Source organism: Lepisosteus platostomus, chromosome 5, assembly GCF_059453375.1.
Source record: "Lepisosteus platostomus isolate fLepPlt1 chromosome 5, fLepPlt1.hap1, whole genome shotgun sequence".
NCBI lineage: Eukaryota > Metazoa > Chordata > Actinopteri > Semionotiformes > Lepisosteidae > Lepisosteus > Lepisosteus platostomus.
In genome coordinates this window covers 11,115,144-11,136,102 of record NC_142615.1, presented here as the reverse complement: position 1 = coordinate 11,136,102, position 20,959 = coordinate 11,115,144, and the positions used below count along the sequence as shown (strand labels likewise).

General features: G+C 50.3%; 9 non-coding genes across 9 annotated transcripts; all 9 read right to left on the bottom strand.

Annotated features, from left to right (window-relative positions):
* Positions 1 to 119: 119 nt before the first annotated feature.
* Positions 120 to 191, bottom strand: trnap-agg (transfer RNA proline (anticodon AGG)). Its single transcript has one exon. It is a non-coding gene; the product is annotated as a tRNA-Pro (tRNA).
* Positions 192 to 2,308: 2,117 nt separating this feature from the next.
* trnap-agg (transfer RNA proline (anticodon AGG)) lies at positions 2,309 to 2,380 on the bottom strand. Its single transcript has one exon. It is a non-coding gene; the product is annotated as a tRNA-Pro (tRNA).
* A 2,117-nt stretch (positions 2,381 to 4,497) lies between these two features.
* On the bottom strand, positions 4,498 to 4,569 carry trnap-agg (transfer RNA proline (anticodon AGG)). Its single transcript has one exon. It is a non-coding gene; the product is annotated as a tRNA-Pro (tRNA).
* A 2,117-nt stretch (positions 4,570 to 6,686) lies between these two features.
* Positions 6,687 to 6,758, bottom strand: trnap-agg (transfer RNA proline (anticodon AGG)). The gene has a single exon. It is a non-coding gene; the product is annotated as a tRNA-Pro (tRNA).
* A 2,117-nt stretch (positions 6,759 to 8,875) lies between these two features.
* On the bottom strand, positions 8,876 to 8,947 carry trnap-agg (transfer RNA proline (anticodon AGG)). Its single transcript has one exon. It is a non-coding gene; the product is annotated as a tRNA-Pro (tRNA).
* Positions 8,948 to 11,064: 2,117 nt separating this feature from the next.
* Positions 11,065 to 11,136, bottom strand: trnap-agg (transfer RNA proline (anticodon AGG)). The gene has a single exon. It is a non-coding gene; the product is annotated as a tRNA-Pro (tRNA).
* A 2,117-nt stretch (positions 11,137 to 13,253) lies between these two features.
* Positions 13,254 to 13,325, bottom strand: trnap-agg (transfer RNA proline (anticodon AGG)). The gene has a single exon. It is a non-coding gene; the product is annotated as a tRNA-Pro (tRNA).
* Positions 13,326 to 15,442: 2,117 nt separating this feature from the next.
* On the bottom strand, positions 15,443 to 15,514 carry trnap-agg (transfer RNA proline (anticodon AGG)). The gene has a single exon. It is a non-coding gene; the product is annotated as a tRNA-Pro (tRNA).
* Positions 15,515 to 17,628: 2,114 nt separating this feature from the next.
* trnap-agg (transfer RNA proline (anticodon AGG)) lies at positions 17,629 to 17,700 on the bottom strand. The gene has a single exon. It is a non-coding gene; the product is annotated as a tRNA-Pro (tRNA).
* Positions 17,701 to 20,959: the final 3,259 nt, after the last annotated feature.

Here is a 20,959-nt window from a genome sequence, read left to right as displayed (position 1 = left end):
GAATTCACCAGGCTCGTTCAGTCATTAGTCACATTCCATCGTTTGCCATAAGCAGACGCTGCGAAGTGATGTGGATATCAGTTCCCAGTCTTGTGGAAGAGGAGGAAAAGAGCACACGAGGGCTCGTCCGGGAGTTGAACCCAGGACCTCTCGCACCCTAAGCGAGAATCATACCACTAGACCAACGAGCCACATTAGCACTTTCCATTGCAATCTGTCAGCGAGCTTGAGGATGGGGAGAGGCGCCATTCGCTCGTCCAGTCAGACCTTCATCAATAAGTCAAGAAAGCTGCAATTACACGACTGCCTTGCAGACGAAGGGCAGTGAACTGTGCCCGGTAAGAGGGGAACAAGCGGCACTAGGTGACGCCGAGGCATAAGTCCCAGTGAGGGGGGTTGGCTTGTATGGTACAGCGCTTGCTTTGCATGTGGGAGATAGCAGGATCAATTCCCGCATCCTCCAGGTGTGTGCTTAGAGCTTGATGTGCCGAAAGGTGTCCTTTAGCCTGTGGTCCCGCCTTACATGGAGAGCATCGTGCAGCTGTCAAGCGTTTCGCAGCCACGCCCCCTTTTCATCTTCTCTCTGGCTTAAGCGTCACTCCGCCCCTCTCTCTTGACATTTCATGTCAGCATGTCAGAAGTCCGAGTGACATTTTTAATGGCTGAGTGAGGGCACGATGCTGAAGCAGAGAGGCCACTTCAGCCACAGAGACTTGTGCTAGGTGAGATCTGAAAGACGGACTCGCAACAGAAACAGACCAAAAATGTATCGGTGAGATCAAAAGGCAAATGCAACATTCAGCAGAGGGCGTCTAAAGATTAGGGAATGGGCGACTGAAATCCATGTGAGGCAAACTTTCCGATGTGTGTACTGCAGCTGGGCTTGTTGGCGTAATTGGTAGTGCGTCAGTCTCGTCATCTGAAGGGCCTGAGTTTGATCCTCACACGGGGCAGGGCTGCTTCCTCTCTTGCTCTTTTCAAACACTTGCGGCAACTGTTCGCTCATAACCACGTCTGGAATGCGTGACCTTTACACGGGCGAGAAGCAACGCCGCATCCCTTTTCTAAAGAACATTCACATTCAGAAATAAGTCAAGAAATTTGCCATTACTTTCGCTCGCACTGCTGTCAGCCTGCTCATGTTGCCAAAGAAAGATTCACTCGGCGTCAACATGACAGAACAGCGATCACTTGAAAGCAATGTTCCACACTCCGTAAGCAAGAACTTCAGTGTTTGCAGTCACCCGATATGCCGATAGTCAAAGGAGCGCAAAACACGAAGCGTCAAAAGACAAGATGAGTTGATGGAAAGAGCGTTGAATTGATGAGCACAAAAGTTCAGCTCGTACAATAGGCAACGAAGGTCTCAGCGTCGTCATCGCACTTGAAAGGACTGCCTTGCAGACCAAGGGCAGTGGGCGGTGCCCGGTAAGAGGGGCAGAGGCGGTAAGACATGATGCCGAGACGCATGAAGCGAGGGGGATTAGCTGAAATGGTAGAGCGCTCGCTTAGCATGCAAGAGGTAGCGGGATCAATGCCCGCATCCTCCAGGTCTGAGTTTGGATCTCCGGAAGCCCGGTGCTCTTGTTTAGCTTCTGCGACTTCTGACAGGTGCTCCTCCGTTGCGGAGAGAACGTCCTTCAGTTGTCAAGCGTTGAAGGGCCACACCTCCTTCCCAACCTCAGTCTGCACTGAGTGCGTCTCCGGCATTTTCTCGTCCAATTTGTCAGCTTAGCAAGTGAAAAGTATATCCGAGTGAAAACAGTGCTGATAATACTCTCACGAATTGTTAGAAGACGTGCTTTTGATCATCGATTGCTTAACAATCACATTCGTTCGACTTGAGCCATCAAGCTCGTAGTTTTCCTTCAAATCTTGAAAGCTCTCAGTGAGAACATCATAGGCTGCAGGACGCCCCGTAACTTGATTACTTCAACAGAAAGAAGAGCAGACAGCTCGACAAATATGTGAGGCGCAGAGAGCGCAAGGCGAGCCGCACACGTTTCGGTGGCTGAGAGAGGGCAGTTTTTGCTTCTGCATTTCCCAAGTAAGGACGCATGACAACAAGCGATCGCGGTGCTCATCTACGACACAGTGGTGATGAGTTTTCAGTACGTGTTCTTTTGAACGAGCAATGAGGTTGCCGCCTTGGACAGCTGACTGCACGCTCTCATTGTGCCACGTGATGAGAATTCACCAGGCTCGTTCAGTCATTAGTCACATTCCATCGTTTGCCATAAGCAGACGCTGCGAAGTGATGTGGATATCAGTTCCCAGTCTTGTGGAAGAGGAGGAAAAGAGCACACGAGGGCTCGTCCGGGAGTTGAACCCGGGACCTCTCGCACCCTAAGCAAGAATCATACCACTAGACCAACGAGCCACAGCAGCACTTTCCATTTCAATCTGTCAGCGAGCTTGAGGATGGGGAGAGGCGCCATTCGCTCGTCCAGTCAGACCTTCATCAATAAGTCAAGAAAGCTGCAATTACACGACTGCCTTGCAGACGAAGGGCAGTGAACTGTGCCCGGTAAGAGGGGAACAAGCGGCACTAGGTGACGCCGAGGCATAAGTCCCAGCGAGGGGGGTTGGCTTGTATGGTACAGCGCTTGCTTTGCATGTGGGAGATAGCAGGATCAATTCCCGCATCCTCCAGGTGTGTGCTTAGAGCTTGATGTGCCGAAAGGTGTCCTTTAGCCTGTGGTCCCGCCTTACATGGAGAGCATCGTGCAGCTGTCAAGCGTTTCGCAGCCACGCCCCCTTTTCATCTTCTCTCTGGCTTAAGCGTCACTCCGCCCCTCTCTCTTGACATTTCATGTCAGCATGTCAGAAGTCCGAGTGACATTTTTAATGGCTGAGTGAGGGCACGATGCTGAAGCAGAGAGGCCACTTCAGCCACAGAGACTTGTGCTAGGTGAGATCTGAAAGACGGACTCGCAACAGAAACAGACCAAAAATGTATCGGTGAGATCAAAAGGCAAATGCAACATTCAGCAGAGGGCGTCTAAAGATTAGGGAACGGGCGACTGAAATCCATGTGAGGCAAACTTTCCGGTGTGTGTACTGCAGCTGGGCTTGTTGGCGTAATTGGTAGTGCGTCAGTCTCGTCATCTGAAGGGCCTGAGTTTGATCCTCACACGGGGCAGGGCTGCTTCCTCTCTTGCTCTTTTCAAACACTTGCGGCAACTGTTCGCTCATAACCACGTCTGGAATGCGTGACCTTTACACGGGCGAGAAGCAACGCCGCATCCCTTTTCTAAAGAACATTCACATTCAGAAATAAGTCAAGAAATTTGCCATTACTTTCGCTCGCACTGCTGTCAGCCTGCCCATGTTGCCAAAGAAAGATTCACTCGGCGTCAACATGACAGAACAGCGATCACTTGAAAGCAATGTTCCACACTCCGTAAGCAAGAACTTCAGTGTTTGCAGTCACCCGATATGCCGATAGTCAAAGGAGCGCAAAACACGAAGCGTCAAAAGACAAGATGAGTGGATGGAAAGAGCGTTGAATTGATGAGCACAAAAGTTCAGCTCGTACAATAGGCAACGAAGGTCTCAGCGTCGTCATCGCATTTGAAAGGACTGCCTTGCAGACCAAGGGCAGTGGGCGGTGCCCGGTAAGAGGGGCAAAGGCGGTAAGACATGATGCCGAGACGCATGAAGCGAGGGGGATTAGCTGAAATGGTAGAGCGCTCGCTTAGCATGCAAGAGGTAGCGGGATCGATGCCCGCATCCTCCAGGTCTGAGTTTGGATCTCCGGAAGCCCGGTGCTCTTGTTTAGCTTCTGCGACTTCTGACAGGTGCTCCTCCGTTGCGGAGAGAACGTCCTTCAGTTGTCAAGCGTTGAAGGGCCACACCTCCTTCCCAACCTCAGTCTGCACTGAGTGCGTCTCCGGCATTTTCTCGTCCAATTTGTCAGCTTAGCAAGTGAAAAGTATATCCGAGTGAAAACAGTGCTGATAATACTCTCACGAATTGTTAGAAGACGTGCTTTTGATCATCGATTGCTTAACAATCACATTCGTTCGACTTGAGCCATCAAGCTCGTAGTTTTCCTTCAAATCTTGAAAGCTCTCAGTGAGAACATCATAGGCTGCAGGACGCCCCGTAACTTGGTTACTTCAACAGAAAGAAGAGCAGACAGCTCGACAAATATGTGAGGCGCAGAGAGCGCAAGGCGAGCCGCACACGTTTCGGTGGCTGAGAGAGGGCAGTTTTTGCTTCTGCATTTCCCAAGTAAGGACGCATGACAACAAGCGATCGCGGTGCTCATCTACGACACAGTGGTGATGAGTTTTCAGTACGTGTTCTTTTGAACGAGCAATGAGGTTGCCGCCTTGGACAGCTGACTGCACGCTCTCATTGTGCCACGTGATGAGAATTCACCAGGCTCGTTCAGTCATTAGTCACATTCCATCGTTTGCCATAAGCAGACGCTGCGAAGTGATGTGGATATCAGTTCCCAGTCTTGTGGAAGAGGAGGAAAAGAGCACACGAGGGCTCGTCCGGGAGTTGAACCCGGGACCTCTCGCACCCTAAGCGAGAATCATACCACTAGACCAACGAGCCACAGCAGCACTTTCCATTTCAATCTGTCAGCGAGCTTGAGGATGGGGAGAGGCGCCATTCGCTCGTCCAGTCAGACCTTCATCAATAAGTCAAGAAAGCTGCAATTACACGACTGCCTTGCAGACGAAGGGCAGTGAACTGTGCCCGGTAAGAGGGGAACAAGCGGCACTAGGTGACGCCGAGGCATAAGTCCCAGCGAGGGGGGTTGGCTTGTATGGTACAGCGCTTGCTTTGCATGTGGGAGATAGCAGGATCAATTCCCGCATCCTCCAGGTGTGTGCTTAGAGCTTGATGTGCCGAAAGGTGTCCTTTAGCCTGTGGTCCCGCCTTACATGGAGAGCATCGTGCAGCTGTCAAGCGTTTCGCAGCCACGCCCCCTTTTCATCTTCTCTCTGGCTTAAGCGTCACTCCGCCCCTCTCTCTTGACATTTCATGTCAGCATGTCAGAAGTCCGAGTGACATTTTTAATGGCTGAGTGAGGGCACGATGCTGAAGCAGAGAGGCCACTTCAGCCACAGAGACTTGTGCTAGGTGAGATCTGAAAGACGGACTCGCAACAGAAACAGACCAAAAATGTATCGGTGAGATCAAAAGGCAAATGCAACATTCAGCAGAGGGCGTCTAAAGATTAGGGAACGGGCGACTGAAATCCATGTGAGGCAAACTTTCCGGTGTGTGTACTGCAGCTGGGCTTGTTGGCGTAATTGGTAGTGCGTCAGTCTCGTCATCTGAAGGGCCTGAGTTTGATCCTCACACGGGGCAGGGCTGCTTCCTCTCTTGCTCTTTTCAAACACTTGCGGCAACTGTTCGCTCATAACCACGTCTGGAATGCGTGACCTTTACACGGGCGAGAAGCAACGCCGCATCCCTTTTCTAAAGAACATTCACATTCAGAAATAAGTCAAGAAATTTGCCATTACTTTCGCTCGCACTGCTGTCAGCCTGCCCATGTTGCCAAAGAAAGATTCACTCGGCGTCAACATGACAGAACAGCGATCACTTGAAAGCAATGTTCCACACTCCGTAAGCAAGAACTTCAGTGTTTGCAGTCACCCGATATGCCGATAGTCAAAGGAGCGCAAAACACGAAGCGTCAAAAGACAAGATGAGTGGATGGAAAGAGCGTTGAATTGATGAGCACAAAAGTTCAGCTCGTACAATAGGCAACGAAGGTCTCAGCGTCGTCATCGCATTTGAAAGGACTGCCTTGCAGACCAAGGGCAGTGGGCGGTGCCCGGTAAGAGGGGCAGAGGCGGTAAGACATGATGCGGAGACACATGAAGCGAGGGGGATTAGCTCAAATGGTAGAGCGCTCGCTTAGCATGCAAGAGGTAGCGGGATCGATGCCCGCATCCTCCAGGTCTGAGTTTGGATCTCCGGAATCCCGGTGCTCTTGTTTAGCTTCTGCGACTTCTGACAGGTGCTCCTCCGTTGCGGAGAGAATGTCCTTCAGTTGTCAAGCGTTGAAGGGCCACACCTCTTTCCCAACCTCAGTCTGCACTGAGTGCGTCTCCGGCATTTTCTCGTCCAATTTGTCAGCTTAGCAAGTGAAAAGTATATCCGAGTGAAAACAGTGCTGATAATACTCTCACGAATTGTTAGAAGACGTGCTTTTGATCATCGATTGCTTAACAATCACATTCGTTCGACTTGAGCCATCAAGCTCGTAGTTTTCCTTCAAATCTTGAAAGCTCTCAGTGAGAACATCATAGGCTGCAGGACGCCCCGTAACTTGATTACTTCAACAGAAAGAAGAGCAGACAGCTCGACAAATATGTGAGGCGCAGAGAGCGCAAGGCGAGCCGCACACGTTTCGGTGGCTGAGAGAGGGCAGTTTTTGCTTCTGCATTTCCCAAGTAAGGACGCATGACAACAAGCGATCGCGGTGCTCATCTACGACACAGTGGTGATGAGTTTTCAGTACGTGTTCTTTTGAACGAGCAATGAGGTTGCCGCCTTGGACAGCTGACTGCACGCTCTCATTGTGCCACGTGATGAGAATTCACCAGGCTCGTTCAGTCATTAGTCACATTCCATCGTTTGCCATAAGCAGACGCTGCGAAGTGATGTGGATATCAGTTCCCAGTCTTGTGGAAGAGGAGGAAAAGAGCACACGAGGGCTCGTCCGGGAGTTGAACCCGGGACCTCTCGCACCCTAAGCGAGAATCATACCACTAGACCAACGAGCCACAGCAGCACTTTCCATTTCAATCTGTCAGCTAGCTTGAGGATGGGGAGAGGCGCCATTCGCTCGTCCAGTCAGACCTTCATCAATAAGTCAAGAAAGCTGCAATTACACGACTGCCTTGCAGACGAAGGGCAGTGAACTGTGCCCGGTAAGAGGGGAACAAGCAGCACTAGGTGACGCCGAGGCATAAGTCCCAGCGAGGGGGGTTGGCTTGTATGGTACAGCGCTTGCTTTGCATGTGGGAGATAGCAGGATCAATTCCCGCATCCTCCAGGTGTGTGCTTAGAGCTTGATGTGCCGAAAGGTGTCCTTTAGCCTGTGGTCCCGCCTTACATGGAGAGCATCGTGCAGCTGTCAAGCGTTTCGCAGCCACGCCCCCTTTTCATCTTCTCTCTGGCTTAAGCGTCACTCCGCCCCTCTCTCTTGACATTTCATGTCAGCATGTCAGAAGTCCGAGTGACATTTTTAATGGCTGAGTGAGGGCACGATGCTGAAGCAGAGAGGCCACTTCAGCCACAGAGACTTGTGCTAGGTGAGATCTGAAAGACGGACTCGCAACAGAAACAGACCAAAAATGTATCGGTGAGATCAAAAGGCAAATGCAACATTCAGCAGAGGGCGTCTAAAGATTAGGGAACGGGCGACTGAAATCCATGTGAGGCAAACTTTCCGGTGTGTGTACTGTAGCTGGGCTTGTTGGCGTAATTGGTAGTGCGTCAGTCTCGTCATCTGAAGGGCCTGAGTTTGATCCTCACACGGGGCAGGGCTGCTTCCTCTCTTGCTCTTTTCAAACACTTGCGGCAACTGTTCGCTCATAACCACGTCTGGAATGCGTGACCTTTACACGGGCGAGAAGCAACGCCGCATCCCTTTTCTAAAGAACATTCACATTCAGAAATAAGTCAAGAAATTTGCCATTACTTTCGCTCGCACTGCTGTCAGCCTGCCCATGTTGCCAAAGAAAGATTCACTCGGCGTCAACATGACAGAACAGCGATCACTTGAAAGCAATGTTCCACACTCCGTAAGCAAGAACTTCAGTGTTTGCAGTCACCCGATATGCCGATAGTCAAAGGAGCGCAAAACACGAAGCGTCAAAAGACAAGATGAGTGGATGGAAAGAGCGTTGAATTGATGAGCACAAAAGTTCAGCTCGTACAATAGGCAACGAAGGTCTCAGCGTCGTCATCGCATTTGAAAGGACTGCCTTGCAGACCAAGGGCAGTGGGCGGTGCCCGGTAAGAGGGGCAGAGGCGGTAAGACATGATGCGGAGACACATGAAGCGAGGGGGATTAGCTCAAATGGTAGAGCGCTCGCTTAGCATGCAAGAGGTAGCGGGATCGATGCCCGCATCCTCCAGGTCTGAGTTTGGATCTCCGGAATCCCGGTGCTCTTGTTTAGCTTCTGCGACTTCTGACAGGTGCTCCTCCGTTGCGGAGAGAATGTCCTTCAGTTGTCAAGCGTTGAAGGGCCACACCTCTTTCCCAACCTCAGTCTGCACTGAGTGCGTCTCCGGCATTTTCTCGTCCAATTTGTCAGCTTAGCAAGTGAAAAGTATATCCGAGTGAAAACAGTGCTGATAATACTCTCACGAATTGTTAGAAGACGTGCTTTTGATCATCGATTGCTTAACAATCACATTCGTTCGACTTGAGCCATCAAGCTCGTAGTTTTCCTTCAAATCTTGAAAGCTCTCAGTGAGAACATCATAGGCTGCAGGACGCCCCGTAACTTGATTACTTCAACAGAAAGAAGAGCAGACAGCTCGACAAATATGTGAGGCGCAGAGAGCGCAAGGCGAGCCGCACACGTTTCGGTGGCTGAGAGAGGGCAGTTTTTGCTTCTGCATTTCCCAAGTAAGGACGCATGACAACAAGCGATCGCGGTGCTCATCTACGACACAGTGGTGATGAGTTTTCAGTACGTGTTCTTTTGAACGAGCAATGAGGTTGCCGCCTTGGACAGCTGACTGCACGCTCTCATTGTGCCACGTGATGAGAATTCACCAGGCTCGTTCAGTCATTAGTCACATTCCATCGTTTGCCATAAGCAGACGCTGCGAAGTGATGTGGATATCAGTTCCCAGTCTTGTGGAAGAGGAGGAAAAGAGCACACGAGGGCTCGTCCGGGAGTTGAACCCGGGACCTCTCGCACCCTAAGCGAGAATCATACCACTAGACCAACGAGCCACAGCAGCACTTTCCATTTCAATCTGTCAGCGAGCTTGAGGATGGGGAGAGGCGCCATTCGCTCGTCCAGTCAGACCTTCATCAATAAGTCAAGAAAGCTGCAATTACACGACTGCCTTGCAGACGAAGGGCAGTGAACTGTGCCCGGTAAGAGGGGAACAAGCGGCACTAGGTGACGCCGAGGCATAAGTCCCAGCGAAGGGGGTTGGCTTGTATGGTACAGCGCTTGCTTTGCATGTAGGAGATAGCAGGATCAATTCCCGCATCCTCCAGGTGTGTGCTTAGAGCTTGATGTGCCGAAAGGTGTCCTTTAGCCTGTGGTCCCGCCTTACATGGAGAGCATCGTGCAGCTGTCAAGCGTTTCGCAGCCACGCCCCCTTTTCATCTTCTCTCTGGCTTAAGCGTCACTCCGCCCCTCTCTCTTGACATTTCATGTCAGCATGTCAGAAGTCCGAGTGACATTTTTAATGGCTGAGTGAGGGCACGATGCTGAAGCAGAGAGGCCACTTCAGCCACAGAGACTTGTGCTAGGTGAGATCTGAAAGACGGACTCGCAACAGAAACAGACCAAAAATGTATCGGTGAGATCAAAAGGCAAATGCAACATTCAGCAGAGGGCGTCTAAAGATTAGGGAACGGGCGACTGAAATCCATGTGAGGCAAACTTTCCGGTGTGTGTACTGCAGCTGGGTTTGTTGGCGTAATTGGTAGTGCGTCAGTCTCGTCATCTGAAGGGCCTGAGTTTGATCCTCACACGGGGCAGGGCTGCTTCCTCTCTTGCTCTTTTCAAACACTTGCGGCAACTGTTCGCTCATAACCACGTCTGGAATGCGTGACCTTTACACGGGCGAGAAGCAACGCCGCATCCCTTTTCTAAAGAACATTCACATTCAGAAATAAGTCAAGAAATTTGCCATTACTTTCGCTCGCACTGCTGTCAGCCTGCCCATGTTGCCAAAGAAAGATTCACTCGGCGTCAACATGACAGAACAGCGATCACTTGAAAGCAATGTTCCACACTCCGTAAGCAAGAACTTCAGTGTTTGCAGTCACCCGATATGCCGATAGTCAAAGGAGCGCAAAACACGAAGCGTCAAAAGACAAGATGAGTGGATGGAAAGAGCGTTGAATTGATGAGCACAAAAGTTCAGCTCGTACAATAGGCAACGAAGGTCTCAGCGTCGTCATCGCACTTGAAAGGACTGCCTTGCAGACCAAGGGCAGTGGGCGGTGCCCGGTAAGAGGGGCAGAGGCGGTAAGACATGATGCCGAGACGCATGAAGCGAGGGGGATTAGCTCAAATGGTAGAGCGCTTGCTTAGCATGCAAGAGGTAGCGGGATCGATGCCTGCATCCTCCAGGTCTGAGTTTGGATCTCCGGAAGCCCGGTGCTCTTGTTTAGCTTCTGCGACTTCTGACAGGTGCTCCTCCGTTGCGGAGAGAATGTCCTTCAGTTGTCAAGCGTTGAAGGGCCACACCTCCTTCCCAACCTCAGTCTGCACTGAGTGCGTCTCCGGCATTTTCTCGTCCAATTTGTCAGCTTAGCAAGTGAAAAGTATATCCGAGTGAAAACAGTGCTGATAATACTCTCACGAATTGTTAGAAGACGTGCTTTTGATCATCGATTGCTTAACAATCACATTCGTTCGACTTGAGCCATCAAGCTCTTAGTTTTCCTTCAAATCTTGAAAGCTCTCAGTGAGAACATCATAGGCTGCAGGACGCCCCGTAACTTGATTACTTCAACAGAAAGAAGAGCAGACAGCTCGACAAATATGTGAGGCGCAGAGAGCGCAAGGCGAGCCGCACACGTTTCGGTGGCTGAGAGAGGGCAGTTTTTGCTTCTGCATTTCCCAAGTAAGGACGCATGACAACAAGCGATCGCGGTGCTCATCTACGACACAATGGCGATGAGTTTTCAGTACGTGTTCTTTTGAACGAGCAATGAGGTTGCCGCCTTGGACAGCTGACTGCACGCTCTCATTGTGCCACGTGATGAGAATTCAGCAGGCTCGTTCAGTCATTAGTCACATTCCATCGTTTGCCATAAGCAGACGCTGCGAAGTGATGTGGATATCAGTTCCCAGTCTTGTGGAAGAGGAGGAAAAGAGCACACGAGGGCTCGTCCGGGAGTTGAACCCGGGACCTCTCACACCCTAAGCGAGAATCATACCACTAGACCAACGAGCCACAGCAGCACTTTCCATTTCAATCTGTCAGCGAGCTTGAGGATGGGGAGAGGCGCCATTCGCTCGTCCAGTCAGACCTTCATCAATAAGTCAAGAAAGCTGCAATTACACGACTGCCTTGCAGACGAAGGGCAGTGAACTGTGCCCGGTAAGAGGGGAACAAGCGGCACTAGGTGACGCCGAGGCATAAGTCCCAGCGAGGGGGGTTGGCTTGTATGGTACAGCGCTTGCTTTGCATGTGGGAGATAGCAGGATCAATTCCCGCATCCTCCAGGTGTGTGCTTAGAGCTTGATGTGCCGAAAGGTGTCCTTTAGCCTGTGGTCCCGCCTTACATGGAGAGCATCGTGCAGCTGTCAAGCGTTTCGCAGCCACGCCCCCTTTTCATCTTCTCTCTGGCTTAAGCGTCACTCCGCCCCTCTCTCTTGACATTTCATGTCAGCATGTCAGAAGTCCGAGTGACATTTTTAATGGCTGAGTGAGGGCACGATGCTGAAGCAGAGAGGCCACTTCAGCCACAGAGACTTGTGCTAGGTGAGATCTGAAAGACGGACTCGCAACAGAAACAGACCAAAAATGTATCGGTGAGATCAAAAGGCAAATGCAACATTCAGCAGAGGGCGTCTAAAGATTAGGGAACGGGCGACTGAAATCCATGTGAGGCAAACTTTCCGGTGTGTGTACTGCAGCTGGGCTTGTTGGCGTAATTGGTAGTGCGTCAGTCTCGTCATCTGAAGGGCCTGAGTTTGATCCTCACACGGGGCAGGGCTGCTTCCTCTCTTGCTCTTTTCAAACACTTGCGGCAACTGTTCGCTCATAACCACGTCTGGAATTCGTGACCTTTACACGGGCGAGAAGCAACGCCGCATCCCTTTTCTAAAGAACATTCACATTCAGAAATAAGTCAAGAAATTTGCCATTACTTTCGCTCGCACTGCTGTCAGCCTGCCCATGTTGCCAAAGAAAGATTCACTCGGCGTCAACATGACAGAACAGCGATCACTTGAAAGCAATGTTCCACACTCCGTAAGCAAGAACTTCAGTGTTTGCAGTCACCCGATATGCCGATAGTCAAAGGAGCGCAAAACACGAAGCGTCAAAAGACAAGATGAGTGGATGGAAAGAGCGTTGAATTGATGAGCACAAAAGTTCAGCTCGTACAATAGGTAACGAAGGTCTCAGCGTCGTCATCGCACTTGAAAGGACTGCCTTGCAGACCAAGGGCAGTGGGCGGTGCCCGGTAAGAGGGGCAGAGGCGGTAAGACATGATGCCGAGACGCATGAAGCGAGGGGGATTAGCTGAAATGGTAGAGCGCTCGCTTAGCATGCAAGAGGTAGCGGGATCGATGCCCGCATCCTCCAGGTCTGAGTTTGGATCTCCGGAAGCCCGGTGCTCTTGTTTAGCTTCTGCGACTTCTGACAGGTGCTCCTCCGTTGCGGAGAGAATGTCCTTCAGTTGTCAAGCGTTGAAGGGCCACACCTCCTTCCCAACCTCAGTCTGCACTGAGTGCGTCTCCGGCATTTTCTCGTCCAATTTGTCAGCTTAGCAAGTGAAAAGTATATCCGAGTGAAAACAGTGCTGATAATACTCTCACGAATTGTTAGAAGACGTGCTTTTGATCATCGATTGCTTAACAATCACATTCGTTCGACTTGAGCCATCAAGCTCGTAGTTTTCCTTCAAATCTTGAAAGCTCTCAGTGAGAACATCATAGGCTGCAGGACGCCCCGTAACTTGATTACTTCAACAGAAAGAAGAGCAGACAGCTCGACAAATATGTGAGGCGCAGAGAGCGCAAGGCGAGCCGCACACGTTTTGGTGGCTGAGAGAGGGCAGTTTTTGCTTCTGCATTTCCCAAGTAAGGACGCATGACAACAAGCGATCGCGGTGCTCATCTACGACACAGTGGCGATGAGTTTTCAGTACGTGTTCTTTTGAACGAGCGATGAGGTTGCCGCCTTGGACAGCTGACTGCACGCTCTCATTGTGCCACGTGATGAGAATTCACCAGGCTCGTTCAGTCATTAGTCACATTCCATCGTTTGCCATAAGCAGACGCTGCGAAGTGATGTGGATATCAGTTCCCAGTCTTGTGGAAGAGGAGGAAAAGAGCACACGAGGGCTCGTCCGGGAGTTGAACCCGGGACCTCTCGCACCCTAAGCGAGAATCATACCACTAGACCAACGAGCCACAGCAGCACTTTCCATTTCAATCTGTCATCGAGCTTGAGGATGGGGAGAGGCGCAATTCGCTCGTCCAGTCAGACCTTCATCAATAAGTCAAGAAAGCTGCAATTACACGACTGCCTTGCAGACGAAGGGCAGTGAACTGTGCCCGGTAAGAGGGGAACAAGCGGCACTAGGTGACGCCGAGGCATAAGTCCCAGCGAGGGGGGTTGGCTTGTATGGTACAGCGCTTGCTTTGCATGTGGGAGATAGCAGGATCAATTCCCGCATCCTCCAGGTGTGTGCTTAGAGCTTGATGTGCCGAAAGGTGTCCTTTAGCCTGTGGTCCCGCCTTACATGGAGAGCATCGTGCAGCTGTCAAGCGTTTCGCAGCCACGCCCCCTTTTCATCTTCTCTCTGGCTTAAGCGTCACTCCGCCCCTCTCTCTTGACATTTCATGTCAGCATGTCAGAAGTCCGAGTGACATTTTTAATGGCTGAGTGAGGGCACGATGCTGAAGCAGAGAGGCCACTTCAGCCACAGAGACTTGTGCTAGGTGAGATCTGAAAGACGGACTCGCAACAGAAACAGACCAAAAATGTATCGGTGAGATCAAAAGGCAAATGCAACATTCAGCAGAGGGCGTCTAAAGATTAGGGAACGGGCGACTGAAATCCATGTGAGGCAAACTTTCCGGTGTGTGTACTGCAGCTGGGCTTGTTGGCGTAATTGGTAGTGCGTCAGTCTCGTCATCTGAAGGGCCTGAGTTTGATCCTCACACGGGGCAGGGCTGCTTCCTCTCTTGCTCTTTTCAAACACTTGCGGCAACTGTTCGCTCATAACCACGTCTGGAATGCGTGACCTTTACACGGGCGAGAAGCAACGCCGCATCCCTTTTCTAAAGAACATTCACATTCAGAAATAAGTCAAGAAATTTGCCATTACTTTCGCTCGCACTGCTGTCAGCCTGCCCATGTTGCCAAAGAAAGATTCACTCGGCGTCAACATGACAGAACAGCGATCACTTGAAAGCAATGTTCCACACTCCGTAAGCAAGAACTTCAGTGTTTGCAGTCACCCGATATGCCGATAGTCAAAGGAGCGCAAAACACGAAGCGTCAAAAGACAAGATGAGTGGATGGAAAGAGCGTTGAATTGATGAGCACAAAAGTTCAGCTCGTACAATAGGCAACGAAGGTCTCAGCGTCGTCATCGCATTTGAAAGGACTGCCTTGCAGACCAAGGGCAGTGGGCGGTGCCCGGTAAGAGGGGCAGAGGCGGTAAGACATGATGCCGAGACACATGAAGCGAGGGGGATTAGCTCAAATGGAAGAGTGCTCGCTTAGCATGCAAGAGGTAGCGGGATCGATGCCCGCATCCTCCAGGTCTGAGTTTGGATCTCCGGAAGCCCGGTGCTCTTGTTTAGCTTCTGCGACTTCTGACAGGTGCTCCTCCGTTGCGGAGAGAATGTCCTTCAGTTGTCAAGCGTTGAAGGGCCACACCTCCTTCCCAACCTCAGTCTGCACTGAGTGCGTCTCCGGCATTTTCTCGTCCAATTTGTCAGCTTAGCAAGTGAAAAGTATATCCGAGTGAAAACAGTGCTGATAATACTCTCACGAATTGTTAGAAGACGTGCTTTTGATCATCGATTGCTTAACAATCACATTCGTTCGACTTGAGCCATCAAGCTCGTAGTTTTCCTTCAAATCTTGAAAGCTCTCAGTGAGAACATCATAGGCTGCAGGACGCCCCGTAACTTGATTACTTCAACAGAAAGAAGAGCAGACAGCTCGACAAATATGTGAGGCGCAGAGAGCGCAAGGCGAGCCGCACACGTTTCGGTGGCTGAGAGAGGGCAGTTTTTGCTTCTGCATTTCCCAAGTAAGGACGCATGACAACAAGCGATCGCGGTGCTCATCTACGACACAGTGGTGATGAGTTTTCAGTACGTGTTCTTTTGAACGAGCAATGAGATTGCCGCCTTGGACAGCTGACTGCACGCTCTCATTGTGCCACGTGATGAGAATTCACCAGGCTCGTTCAGTCATTAGTCACATTCCATCGTTTGCCATAAGCAGACGCTGCGAAGTGATGTGGATATCAGTTCCCAGTCTTGTGGAAGAGGAGGAAAAGAGCACACGAGGGCTCGTCCGGGAGTTGAACCCGGGACCTCTCGCACCCTAAGCGAGAACCATACCACTAGACCAACGAGCCACGGCAGCACTTTCCATTTCAATCTGTCAGCGAGCTTGAGGATGGGGAGAGGCGCCATTCGCTCGTCCAGTCAGACCTTCATCAATAAGTCAAGAAAGCTGCAATTACACGACTGCCTTGCAGACGAAGGGCAGTGAACTGTGCCCGGTAAGAGGGGAACAAGCGGCACTATGTGACGCCGAGGCATAACCCCAGCGAGGGGGGTTGGTTTGTATGGTACAGCGCTTGCTTTGCATGTGGGAGGTAGCAGGATCAATTCTCGCATCCTCCAGGTGTGTGCTTAGAGCTTGATGTGCCAAAAGGTGTCCTTTAGCCTGTGGTCACACCTTGCATGGAGAGCATCGTGCAGCTGTCAAGCGTTTTGCAGCCACGCCCCCTTTTCATCTTCTCTCTGGCTTAAGCGTCTCCGCCACTCTCTCTTGACATTTCATGTCAGCTTGTCAGAAGTCCGAGTGACAATTTTAATGGCTGAGTGAGGGCACGATGCTGAAGCAGAGAGGCCACTTCAGCCAGAGAGACTTGTGCTAGGTGAGATCTGAAAGACGGACTCACAACAGAAACAGACCAAAAATGTATGGGTGAGATCAAAAGGCAAATGCAACATTTAGCAGAGGGCGTCTAAAGATTAGGGAACGGGCGACTGAAATCCATGTGAGGCAAACTTTCCGGTGTGTGTCCTGCAGCTGGGTTTGTTGGCGTAATTGGTAGTGCGTCAGTCTCGTCATCTGAAGGGCCTGAGTTTGATCCTCACACGGGGCAGGGCTGCTTCCTCTCTTGCTCTTTTCAAACACTTGCGGCAACTGTTCTCTCATAACCACGTCTGGAATGCGTGACCTTTACACGGGCGAGAAGCAACGCCGCATCCATTTTCTAAAGAACATTCACATTCAGAAATAAGTCAAGAAATTTGCCATTACTTTCGCTCGCACTGCTGTCAGCCTGCCCATGTTGCCAAAGAAAGATTCACTCGGCGTCAACATGACAGAACAGCGATCACTTGAAAACAATGTTCCACACTCCGTAAGCAAGAACTTCAGTGTTTGCAGTCACCCGATATGCCGATAGTCAAAGGAGCGCAAAACACGAAGCGTCAAAAGACAAGATGAGTTGATGGAAAGAGCGTTGAATTGATGAGCACAAAAGTTCAGCTCGTACAATAGGCAACGAAGGTCCCAGCGTCGTCATCGCACTTGAAAGGACTGCCTTGCAGACCAAGGGCAGTGGGCAGTGCCCGGTAAGAGGGGCAGAGGCGGTAAGACATGATGCCGAGAAGCATGAAACGAGGAGGATGAGCTCAAATGGTAGAGCGCTCGCTTAGCATGCCAGAGGTAGCGGGATTGATGCCCGCATCCTCCAGGTCTGAGTTTAGAGCTCCAGGAGCCTGGTGCTCTCATTTAGCCTCTGTGACTTCTGACAGGTGCTCCTCCGTTGCGGAGAGAATGTCCTTCAATTGTCAAGCGTTGAAGGGCCACACCTCCTTCCCAACCTCAGTCTGCACTGAGTGCGTCTCCGGCATTTTCTCGTCCAATTTGTCAGCTTAGCAAGTGAAAAGTATATCCGAGTGAAAACAGTGCTGATAATACTCTCAGGAATTGTTAGAAGACGTGCTTTTGATCATCGATTGCTTAACAATCACATTCGTTCGACTTGAGCAATCAAGCTCGTAGTTTTCCTTCAAATCTTGAAAGCTCTCAGTGAGAACATCATAGGCTGCAGGACGCCCCGTAACTTGATTACTTCAACAGAAAGAAGAGCAGACAGCTCCACAAATATGCGAGGCGCAGAGAGCACAAGGCGAGCCACACACGTTTCGGTGGCTGAGAGAGGGCAGTTTTTGCTTCTGCATTTCCCAAGTAAGGACGCATGACAACAAGCGATCGCGGTGCTCATCTACGACATAGTGGTGATGAGTTTTCAGTACGTGTTCTTTTGAACGAGCAATGAGGTTGCCGCCTCGGACAGCTGACTGCACGCTCTCATTGTGCCACGTGATGAGAATTCACCAGGCTCGTTCAGTCATTAGTCACATTCCATCGTTTGCCATAAGCAGACGCTGCGAAGTGATGTGGATATCAGTTCCCAGTCTTGTGGAAGAGGAGGAAAAGAGCACACAAGGGCTCATCCGGGAGTTGAACCCGGGACCTCTCACACCCTAAGCGAGAATCATACCACTAGACCAACGAGCCACAGCAGCACTTTCCATTTCAATCTGTCGCGAGCTTGAGGATGGGGGAGAGGCGTCATTCGCTCGTCCAGTCAGACCTTCATCAATAAGTCAAGAAAGCCGCAATTACACGACTGCCTTGTAGACAAAGGGCAGTGAACTGTGCCCGGTAAGAGGGGAACAAGCGGCACTAGGTGACGCCGAGGCATAAGACCCAGCGAGGGGGGTTGGTTTGTATGGTACAGCGCTTGCTTTGCATGTGGGAGGTAGCAAGATCAATTCCCGCATCCTCCAGGTGTGTGCTTAGAGCTTGATGTGCCGAAAGGTGTCCTTTAGCCTGTGGTCACGCCTTGCATGGAGAGCATCGTGCAGCTGTCAAGCGTTTCGCAGCCACGCCCCCTTTTCATCTTCTCTCTGGCTTAAGCGTCTCCGCCACTCTCTCTTGACATTTCATGTCAGCTTGTCAGAAGTCCGAGTGACAATTTTAATGGCTGAGTGAGGGCACGATGCTGAAGCAGAGAGGCCACTTCAGCCAGAGAGACTTGTGCTAGGTGAGATCTGAAAGACGGACTCACAACAGAAACAGACCAAAAATGTATCGGTGAGATCAAAAGGCAAATGCAACATTCAGCAGAGGGCGTCTAAAGATTAGGGAACGGGCGACTGAAATCCATGTGAGGCAAACTTTCCGGTGTGTGTCCTGCAGCTGGGTTTGTTGGCGTAATTGGTAGTGCGTCAGTCTCGTCATCTGAAGGGCCTGAGTTTGATCCTCACACGGGGCAGGGCTGCTTCCTCTCTTGCTCTTTTCAAACACTTGCGGCAACTGTTCGCTCATAACCACGTCTGGAATGCGTGACCTTTACACGGGCGAGAAGCAACGCCGCATCCCTTTTCTAAAGAACATTCACATTCAGAAATAAGTCAAGAAATTTGCCATTACTTTCGCTCGCACTGCTGTCAGCCTGCCCATGTTGCCAAAGAAAGATTCACTCGGCGTCAACATGACAGAACAGCGATCACTTGAAAACAATGTTCCACACTCCGTAAGCAAGAACTTCAGTGTTTGCAGTCACCCGATATGCCAATAGTCAAAGGAGCGCAAAACACGAAGCGTCAAAAGACAAGATGAGTTGATGGAAAGAGCGTTGAATTGATGAGCACAAAAGTTCAGCTCGTACAAAAGGCAACGAAGGTCTAGGCGTTGTCATCGCATTTGAAAGGACTGCCTTGCAGACTAAGGGCAGTGGGAGGTTGCTGTTTTGAGACGGAGGCATTGGGATGGTGGGCCGAGATCTATTCTTCTTAAGGAATTCTTCATCGTGAAAGATCGGTCCACAGGTCATCCAACGAACTCAGGGAATCATGTGGTACTGAAGGGAGTGAAGTGCTGAAACACATGACATGCCCCCTTGATCTCACATGCACAATTCTGCTGCAATATACACAGCTACCGTCCACACCAGGCAGTGGGGCTTCAGCAGAATCTGCTACGCCACCTGTAATTACATATCCAGCTGCACACATATACATGGCCCTTCTGTCCTTTTCAGGATCTCAAAAAAAAGCATAGCGTGGTTTTCCTGCCACATGATTGACCTCATCTCCCTCAGAATGTGCCCCGCCACATTCATTGCTGAAGCAGGACGGAGGCTAACGGACATGTCAGAACAGTGAGGTTCAACGATCTCTCCAAAATATTGTGGTTGTAGTGGAAGAGATATGTTTTAAATTGTACCTTGGTATTTCAAACTCTCTCTAGAATGTTATCCATTTCTATTTTATTTTGACAGGAACTGTTAAAAGGCTAATGACACTAGATGAAAAGAGAAGAAAGAAAACACAACGTTTCAGCTGTGGAGCCTTCTTCAGGTGTGAGGGCTCCACGGCTGAAATGTTGTGTTTTCTTTCTTTTCTTTTAAGCATGGAATAGACCTATTACTTGTTCCTTTGCAGCCTACACATGGTGATGCAGCTCCCCACCTGAACTGCTAATGATACTAGATGCCTGGTAGTTTGTGGTACTTGGTTATTGTCTTATGTTTGCTCAAACTGCATATGTGTTGTAGCAGCGAGGCTTATTAATAAGAAAGAATTAAGTGTTCTGAGCCTTCCCAAATGAGGCCCCATCTCTGTTCATCTCTGTGGTGCAGCCACAGAGAAACTATTCATGCAGGCTGATTTAAGGTTTCCTTTGATAAGGGACAGCTCCCAAAGGGGGATGCACTTAGCTAAGCCTGGCTATCATGATCAATGGTCATCCATTGGTGCCTATCTGTCTAGGGAGTGCCAGATGGACATCTGGACTGCATTCCTAGGTGTCAGGAGTAAATGACTCATATCTCACCTTGATCAACCAATCAGGGACTGGTAGGGCCAAGTAACCCACGTGGGACTCTGATGCCCATGGAACTTTCACCAATCAACGAGCTGAAGTTCCTCCAGGTAAAAACAAGAAACACAGAGAGCCTGTAGTAAGATTCAGGAGAATTCTGTGGACTTTTCTAAAGGGAATTCGAAGGAGAATTCCAGGGCAGGACGGCCCAGGAGCAGAAGGCTCCCAAGGGCAGGACATTCTCGCAGAGCGCCTCCTGACCATCCTGAGACTCAGCCCAGACAACCACGGAACGGCCAGTGTGTCCGAGTGCCAGAACTTTCCTTTGTTCTAAGAGTCTAGAGCGGAGGTTGCCAGAGAGTAACCAGAGGATCCACCCAAGGTTAGCACCAGTAGCAGGCCTCGTGAACAGGTTGGAACTGTGGACAGCTGAATCACTATTCAGAACTAGCGCTTCATCAGGAACGAACTGGTCTTCTTCCTGACTTGCTGGGACCCACAGTCATCTTTTCTCCTGTGCGCAAACTTTGCTAGTTAAAGCCAACACTAACTAGCCGGTCAGTGAGCATCAGCAGCGCACCGTCGCAAGCCGCACAGCACAGCCTGGCACCGAGCCAGAGAGCGCGGATTGGACAGCAACAGCCTGCAACTGTTTCTTTGAGTCCGCAGGATATCTGAATCCCCAGAGATTGGATGAGTATTCAACTTCACTGCATTACTGCTCGAGAATTCAATTGTTATCCCAACCAGTTGATATCAATTTAATTCCTAAGAGTTATGTACTTGTTTTGAGTATCTAATGTAGAAGTTATAACCAAGTTCATTTACGAAACGGTCTAAATGAATGATACATTGAACGTATGTCCTTTTGATATGTGTAACACTTTGTAACTGATTGAATATATACCTTTTGTATTCTGATAACCCTCTCGATAAGATCTGTTAGGTT